This window comes from Malaclemys terrapin, chromosome 9 (assembly GCF_027887155.1).
Source record: "Malaclemys terrapin pileata isolate rMalTer1 chromosome 9, rMalTer1.hap1, whole genome shotgun sequence".
Taxonomy (NCBI): domain Eukaryota; kingdom Metazoa; phylum Chordata; order Testudines; family Emydidae; genus Malaclemys; species Malaclemys terrapin.
Window position 1 is genome coordinate 11,256,869 of NC_071513.1, and position 9,168 is coordinate 11,266,036.

At 44.9% G+C, this 9,168-nt stretch overlaps 1 long non-coding RNA gene across 2 annotated transcripts in view; it reads left to right on the forward strand.

Moving 5' to 3' along the window:
• LOC128843366 (uncharacterized) overlaps window positions 1–5,912 on the forward strand; it is a 77,154-nt gene extending 71,242 nt beyond the window's left edge. For both annotated transcript variants that reach the window (XR_008446233.1, XR_008446234.1), the window contains 2 exons: window positions 2,384–2,479; window positions 5,826–5,912. This is a non-coding gene — a long non-coding RNA (uncharacterized LOC128843366). The remainder of the gene's footprint in view (window positions 1–2,383; window positions 2,480–5,825) is intronic.
• The last annotated feature ends 3,256 nt before the right edge of the window (window positions 5,913–9,168 follow it).

The following is a 9,168-nucleotide window of genomic DNA, read 5'->3' on the forward strand; positions in this document are numbered from 1 at the left end:
CTAAATACCTTTAAATATCTGGCCGTTAGACACTTTTGAAAATTTTACCTTTACTCACACTTGACAACAGCTTCCTAATAGATTAGCCAAGAAACTCTGAACTACTTCTTAGCATGTGTGCAACGTGCCTCAGCTGGCCTATGACCAGGATTCATCACTGAATTTAGTCGGCTGGTTGGATCATTAGCTTCCCTGGCCCGGGTCGGATACTGATGGGGAGTGCAATGGGAACGCTGACCCATGCTCCCAACTCTGAACTGGAGTGTAGGATAAAGGCTGGGTTATCTCTGAGGTTTCCACATGACTTCCTGAATGCAGATTTGGTAGTTAGCTCAGATTCATGATAGAAAATGGGTCTTTACAAAGTACAAGCACCTCCAAAGAGGTTTTCACAAATAGACAACCTCAGAGGTAGCTCTGGAGAGCTGTTGCTCTCTTGGTAGTCATAGAAACTCAGGTGTGGTCTACGCTTAAAATCGAGATTCACCTAGTTATGCTGTTCAGGGTGTGAAAAATTCACACCACTGAACACCTAACCCTGGTTGTAGCCACGGATATGTCAATGGAAGAATTCTTCTGTTGACCTAGTATCGACCGATCGGGGAGGTGGATTACCTACATCAATGGAAAAACTCCTTCCATCAACTGTAGGATGCGGCAACAGCTTCGACAGGAGTGAGACTCCATCAGTTCAAGGTGAACTTTGGGCTCACCTGAAAATTGGCCTGCAAACAACCTGTGTGATTTATTGCATCCCTTTGAAAGTCTCAAGTGTGCTGAGCAGGAAAGTGGAGACAGATAACTCAGCTGAAGTTTGTCCATGCTTGCAGTTTGGATCCCAACCCTCCCCCCCCCCCCCGCCCCCGCTTGCTACCTCTCAGTTGGCAGAAGCAATCGATGGCCTCCACGCCCTTCTGCCCTTCCTCAGCTACAGGAAAAGGTATCTGCTGTCTGCAGCTGTAAACAAAGATCTCCACTCCCTCTGGAGTCTAATATTTGCATGTCCTTTTGTCAGCTGCTGCAAATCACAGAGGAGTTTGAGCATTGCAGAGGGAGCTGCAGACAGGGCCGGCTCCAGCATTTCTACCGCCCCAAGCAAAAAACAAAACAAAACAAAAAAACCCCCGCGATCGGCGGCAGGTCCTTCGCTCCTAGAGGGACCTGCCGCCCCCGAATTGCCGCAGGTGCTGCCCCTCTCCCTTGGCCACCCCAAGCACCTGCTTGTTAAGCTGGTGCCTGGAGCTGGCCCTGGCTGCAGAGGGAGCCTTCCACAAGCTTCGCCAACTAGCTGCTTCTGCTGGAGGTGGTCCTCCCTCCCCAGCTACTCAGCCTGTCTATCGCTCCCTAAGCACCTTCCCAACTCCCACTGCTACTTTCTTCCTCCACTGAAGCCAACGTCAGCCCCTGGGCCCTTTTCCATTGATCTCCTTTAGGGCTTAGGAAATCTAACCTAATTAGATAAGCAGGATAGCTGGATATTTTTGCTAAAATGATCAGCCAGGAAATAGTTAACAATGTTAAGGTTTCAAATGACCTCACACTCAGCCCTTTTGCTGAGACAAGTGGGCCTAAATTCGCACCTCTCCTAAAGCTGTTAGGTGAGAAGGCAGGAAGACAGGACCCAGCAGTTTGCATTCAGAGGGTTTGCTTCGCCACTGTAGGGGTTAGGAGCTTCTACACGAAAGCTTACCTTCCGCAGAAGCAGAGGAACTGTCACTGGTCCAAAACCCAGGCTGTGGTCGGTACACGCCACACTTTTAAATGCGTATACCTATAAAGCAGGGTGTTCTCAGCTACATTTAAGAAACAAACCCAAAGGTGATGTCAGTTTGGTGTAGATTTTCAGCACAATGCTCAGAGGAATAGATACATTAATCCTATTAGCACTAATTGAAACTGGCTGGCTAATCCATCCACCACACTCACTGCTGAAACCGTGCCCTTTAGTTCACATCCCTTTGCAATAATTACCCTGAATTTGATCTTTATTGTTGTAGGGGAAAGAGCTGGACCTTGTTTATACAGGTGCTGCCCAGAAGAAAAGCGCACTCTTTTAAGCCTGGAGTTAGCCAGCTGGAGAGAATCCCAGTTTACACTGGGATTTAATAGAATTAGTAGGTTTGCTGTGCATCAGGGCAATCACAACAGGAATGAATATTTTGAATGAATGGGTTTGGAGGGAAAGGGAGAAGCTAGGTATCAGAGCACCAGTTTTTGGAGTCAGTTGGTGTCTAATGTAAATAAAAATCAATGTGTTTTATAGAGAAAAATTTATTAGGACATGGTGATTTTTGAACCCGGTCTCCCTACGAATGCAGGATTGTTTTATTTTAATGTGTGTTCAACATTACTTATTGAATAACAGTTTATTTCTTTTTTTTAGACCTGTCTCCTTCTGACCATGGCCCTATGTCTCCAGCGTGGGGCAGAAATGGAGTCACTGAGTTTTCTCTTCCAAACTCAGCTACGTTTTAACGAGGTGTGTGACTTTTCTCTTTTCCTAAACCTCTTATTTCCCCGCTCTTTTCTAAAGTCCAGATCCTGTTCCCACTGGATTAGTTAGCAAAGTTCCTGTTGATTTTAATGGGAGTAAGATTGGTTATTCTGGGGCAGGGCTGGTGGTGTGGATCAGGGTTTTTAAAGGACAGGACTGAGGTCCCTGAGGGCTGTGTTTGGAGCAAATCTGCCATCCCAGGAAAATGGTAGGAGTTTTGAAGCCTGAGCCTGCCTCTCAATGGGCGTGATTCTACCATCCTCCCTCTTGCTGATTAGTCCTGACTCACGTGAGCAGTCGCATTGAATCAGCTTGAGTAGGGGTTGTAGAGTGGAGTCAATGGCAAAGCCTTGTGATGACTCACCAGCACCCAAATCCTGCTGGCCTTATTCGAACACATTAAGTTCCCCTGTGTGAGTCATGGTCTGCACTTAAAATGTAGGTCCACATTGCTACATTGCTCAGGCGTGTGAAAAGCTCACATCCCGGGGTGCTGTAGCTATGCCAACTTGCCACCCAGTGTGTGGTTCCATTGACCTAGTTACCGTCACTTGGGGAGGTGGTGTTCCTACAGCGCTGGAAAAGCCCTTTCCGTCTCTGTAGGGTGCATCTAGACTACAGGGTTATGCCAGCGTAGCAATGGTGCCACAGCTGCTTTAGTTCCTATGGTGTAGACATGGCCTGAGCAGACCTGTCCCAAGCTTTGACACTTTGCAGTTCCTGAATGGAGTCAATTAGTGTTTTTGCATATTCTAACGGCCCAGGATTTTTCCCAGGGGCCCCACACAAAGATGAGATGAATTTAAAACAGGATTTTATTGACTAGCAGAGGAATCTCCCGGCAGGGTGGTGGATCTAATGAACACAACAGACATGTGTGTTATTCGCAAACCTATATAGGCATGTTGCGGGAAGGGGGGGGGGGGGAATAGCGCTGAGAGGAGGAAGAGGACCATCTGCTTAAGGGCTCCATGAGATAAGCTTGCTAATAAAGATGAAGGTCAGAAAGACACATGGCTTTCCATGCTTCAGGGAGTCTGCACTTCAATGATAGAGATTGGAGGCTTGTTTGTCAAGCCAAATGGAAGCTGTGACAATCCTTTTAGAGATATTTTCTGAAACCTCCAGGGGGAACATACTGAGCAGAGCTAACAATCCGAAGGCTATATTTACTTATATAAGGATTTCAGTGAGGCCCACTAGTCCTTGTCCATCTGGGCAACATTTGAATAATGTTGGGCACATGATTGTTACTGGGCTCACACGCGTGTCTATAAGAATTAAACCTCACAAGGATCAAGATGCTGTTATAGATGCTAAGTTTAAGCCTCCAGATGTAGCTGGAGAATTAGATGTGACCTTTAATCTTTCCAATTTATGCCTAGAAAAATGTTCTGACAATATGAATGATTTCAGATGGGAAGGAAATAGGCTATTTTCATGAGGTGTATCTGTATTTATTTATCTGTGTTACTGGAGGAGCCCCAGCATCAGGATAGCGGGGGGTGGCCGGCTGAAGCTGGCGCAAGCGCAGGCTGGTGCAGTCTGTTAAAACTACTATGCAGCTGGGAATTCTTCCTCCCAAGTAGCGACAGTCAGCAGATTGGAGTGGCTGCTTGCATTAGGAGCCTATATACCTGCATTGGGGTCACCTGGTCAGGCCCTTGCTTGTGGAGAGGCTGGGCCATGGTTAACTAGGACATGCCTATTGTAGGACTCACAGGTAATTATCTCAGATGACTCCCCAGCTCAGGCTCAGGCATGACTGATCACACCCAGTCATTGACCAGGATCTCATTGTGGTAGGCCCTGTACAAACACAGAACAAAAAGACGGACTCTGCCCCCAAAAGCTCACAATGAAGTCTAAGACCAGAGACAACAGATGAATGCAGACGGATGGGGGAATACAAAGAAAACAATGAGACAATATTGGTCAGCATGAGAGGCAGTGGTCCTACCACACCAGCAGCCTAACCATTGTCAAGTTTTTTTGTAGGCATCATGGCAAAGGAGGGTTTTGAAGGAAAATATTGCATTGTTTTGTGGGTGTTTCTAGGGAGCTCCTCCCAAGTGTGGGGGACAGCACGAGAGAAAGCACAAAGATGCTGGTTTGAAAATGTATCAAATGGGTGATGGAAATTGATGTCATGAGCCGATTGGAGGTGGGAGTTCACATCACAATAGTGAATGAAAGATGACCAAGGTGGGGGACAGGGCCTTGAAAGTGAAGTTTCTTTATGTATAAGCTTACGTTTGATATGAGAGAAGGGGGTGCCAGTGCAGGAGATGCAAAGAGAGGAGTAGAATGATCCAAGTAATGGGCTAGGAGAATGATCTTTGCAGCAGCATTCTGAATGGATATGCGTACGGTTGCATCTGTCAAGGCCAGAAAGAAGGATATTGCAGTAGTCAAGATGTAAGATGCTGAGAGCCCGGACGAGAGTTTTAGCTGTGTGGATGGATAGGGAAGGCCATATCAGAGATGGTCTGCAGAAAAAGAACCTGCAAAATTTAGATCTAGATGTGATGACCAAGAGAGAGGTCCAAGTTGAAGACGATGCCCAGGTTATGGGCCTGACTGGCCAACGGGATGATGGTGTTATTCACAGTGATTGAGAAAGGAGGTAGTGTGGAGTGTGAAAAAAATATCAAAATAATCATCAAATGGTTCTCAACATTTTTCATTAATTGAAAAAAACGGATAATAAAAAGTTAGCACATTGATCCATATGCATTCGAGAGCCTATAACTACAAATGAGCAACAACTACAAAGCGGGTAATGGTGCTTTGATGTAGAATGCCACTCCCACTGTTTTACCCACACTATCCTAAACCAGTTGTAACCAGTGATTTTAACATTCCAGTCATGGGACTCATCCTACCACGTTCCAGTTACATCACATTTCTTATCTATAAGAATTTCTGATTCCTCTTGCTTATTACCCAGACTCCTTGCATTTGTGCATAATCAATGGGAAAATGTCTTCTCTTCATTCTTTGCCACCTCCGTTCAATTTGTTCACGACACTCTGAATTTGAGTTTGTACTGCATTTGCACCCTTAGTTAGTTCCCCTTGTGTTTTTAGTTTAAAGCACTCCAGCTAGTCTCCAGCCAAGAAGAATGGCCCCTCACCTGTGAGACACAGGCTGTCCCATTTGTACAGTTCCCCCTCCCCACTGGAATGTAACCCATGTTTCACAAAACCAGAATCTTCAGCTTTATGCCAGTTGTGTAGCCAAAGGTTCACCTCTGGTGTTTTCTGCCTTCGCTTGCTCATGGGACCAGACGGCCCTGCGAGAAGATAACTTGGACTTTCCTCTTCTTCAGCTCCCTTCCAAGATTCCTTGAAGTTTTCAATAAGATGTGAACTTCCACATGATGTCATATCATATAGAGAATCCACCACATCCTTAGGTAGGTTCCAACAGTTAATTACCATCAGAATTATAAATTTGTGCATCATTTCTGGTCATGTATCTAGCTTCAGCTTCCAACATTGGATCTCCTTATGCCTTTTTAATCACCAGAAATCTCTTCACCATGTAGGTACTTGTAGACCATGATCAAGTCACCTGTTAACCGTCTTTTGGATAAACTAAATAGGATGAATTTTTTTAGTCTCACTATCAGGCAGGGTTTCTCAAACAGAGGTCGCCACTTGTGTAGGGAACGCCCCTGGCGGGCCGGGCCGGTGTGTTTACCTGCCCCGTCTGTAGGTCCGGCCAATCACAGCTCCCACTGGCCGCGGATCGCTGCTCCGGGCCAATGGGAGTTGCTGGAAGCGGCGGCCAGTAAGTCCCTTGGCCCGTGCTGCTTCCAGCAGCTCACATTGGCCTGGAGCAGCGATCATGCATCTTGTCCCATTGACTTCAGTCAGTTTAAAGTCCGTTAGGGGTTTTCCAGTGAGCAAAGGTTTGAATGTTCAGGTCCCAAATCTCCATTCATTAGATACTGATGGGATTCCCATTTGTGTTTTCTATAAACCTTATTTGGTTGTAACTTTGGAGGTTTATTTTTCCTGCACGCCTTGCATACCCCAAATGACCACAAGAAATCTTTACTTGATTAAGACATTATTGAAATCAGAGAGCAGTTGGGGTGTGCCAGGAATGAAAGATTGGGCCCTATGGTTGTAACTTATCTGAATGGATATTTTCCACATGTAAAATCTTTAATGCTTTATGTAAATATAATATATAGTTGACTCATCACATGATGTCATTTGATGGGAGTTAACTATACCCCCAGGCCACTTTATATTCAAAAATACATATAATGCTGCCTATTAAAGAAACAATGGTGGGTGAGGTAATATCTTTTATTGGACCAACTTCTGTTGGTGAGAGAGAAAAGCTTTTGAGCTTATAATTGACTTATTAAAGGAATGAGTTCAAGTGTGTACTTGTTCGAAAGAGGGAGGTATTCCCATGTCCTCTACAAGTAGAGATACAAAGCCGGTGACCTGTAGTTTGCCTGGCTCTAATCCGGTCCAATATGTTTTCTCTTTAATAATGATAAAGTGCTGCACTTGCTACAAGTTTGTCTTTGAGACGTTGGTAAAGAACAGTGACTAATATGGAAGCACAGAGGGTCCATGCTTTGCACTTGGATGTAGGCCATAGAAATCTACTGAAAAATGAGAGCAGAGGAATAAGAAACACATTGATCTCTGGGATTAATCCTAGATTAAATAAACCTGAAATTTTATAAACATAAACTTGCTCTGCTACACCCATGCTAAAATGGCCATCTAGGGGTGGGATCTTCAACATATGTGAGTTAGACACTCAACTGACATTGGCTTTCAATAGCAGCTAAGTGCCTGACTGGCCTTTGTGCCGGTCTACACCGCAAAAAAACAAACCAACCCACCACCGTGAGTCTCAGACCCTGGTCAACTGACTCAGGCTCGTGGGGTTTGTGCTATGGGGCTAAAAAGACCAGTGTAGATGTTCCTGATCAGCCTGGAGCTCAGGTCCTGAGACCCTTCCTTCACCTCTCTCAGAAAACTAGGGCCCAACCCTGAGAAGTGCAGAGTGTCCTTTCCCAGCAACATGCTGAAAGCTGCCCTCCTGTAAAGTTGCAGCTTATTTCCCCCAAAGGGCCAGAAGGGATAAGCTGTGACTCTACATCAGGTGTCTTTCTGGGTTGGTAGAGCTAGGCAGCACCCCTTTCTTGGGAGTGAGCCTCATGGCTCCACTTAACCCAATATTCTGGCACACATCATGCTACTCTCCTCTCTAGAAGCTTTCCTGGATGTGCCCGACATGTCATTCAGCACTAAGTGCATCAGAAAAGAAAAATCTTTCCCCACGAGTTATGAAATATTCCATACATTTCTCTCATGTTATGGAACAGCGTGTCCTTGCCAAATCCAACCCACTGCACAAGAGAAGGTTACTACAAAGGTCTGCTAATAAAACCACTGTGGTGTTGCAGCTCAAAACAAATTGTTTTACAAAATAAGATTTTTTTTCTGTGAGGATCAAAAACTTGTCATTTTTTAAATGACTATCAAACCATAACCTTGGAAACTTGAGGTTAGAGGCATCATATGTCCGTCAACATAGATACCCATCAATCTGCCTCTTCTAGACAGAAACATGATTACTTTTTGGAATAGTAGTAACAACGTTGAAGAACTGAAAGCTGATGTGGCCTGTTATAAAGTTAATGAAGAACATAAGAATGACCATACTGGGTCAGACCAAAGGTCCATCTAGCCCCATATCCTGTCTTCTGACAGTGGCCAATGCCAGGTTCCCCCAAGGGAATGAACAGAACAAGTAATCATCGAGTGATCCATCCTCTGTCGCCCATTCCCAGCTTCCGGCAAACAGAGGCTAAAGACACCATCCCTGCCCATCCTGGCTAATAACCATTGATGGCCCTGTTCTCCACGAACTTACCTAGTTCTTTTTTGAAAGCGTGTCCTAGAAATATAGCAAAGCTGAATAACTATTTCTACTCAACATGCTTTAATGATTATTTCTCAGTTAGGGGTGATACAAGCCAATGCCTTTATTTTGGTTGACATGCTTCCACTCTGTTATGAATGTCTCCAACATCTCCAAAATACAAGATAAAACTGAGGTGAAAGAAATGAATCTCTTTTTAAACATAGACAATAACTTCTTTCCTACATACTGGTTTGGGTTCCACCATCTTCCTCTCTTCCAGCCCAGAATTAGTGCTTCATCCCAGCATCACTAGGTGTAGTTAGATTAATTTGAAACAGCATAAATACAGTTTCAGATAATCTTGTCTTTAGTTAAAATTTTTTTTAAGTTTTGCTAACTTTTTGGAGGGTTTCTCTACTGGTATAGAGGAATGCATGGTATAGTTTTACTGGTGAGGAAAACTTCCTTTCTTTCTTTTTAGTGGCTGTCTTTCCCAAGCCTGTTCATGATGAAGGGGACTAATGAGCTGCCCCATTTGTCCCAGGGAAGGAGTTGAACTGCTTTGAGCGCCCAGCTTCCAAAGAGTGTCTGACCAGTACTGATAGAGAGGGGACAAAGAGTAATGTAGGCAGCAACCTGGCTGATTTTAATTGTTGAAACCCTTCCTGTAAAGGCCTAACATGAAGCAAGAGCTGTCACTAAACTTTGCTATGGCAAGTAACACGTGATGGGCTTGAGGCAGCTCTCTGTGCTCAAAGCCAGGCCCAGAT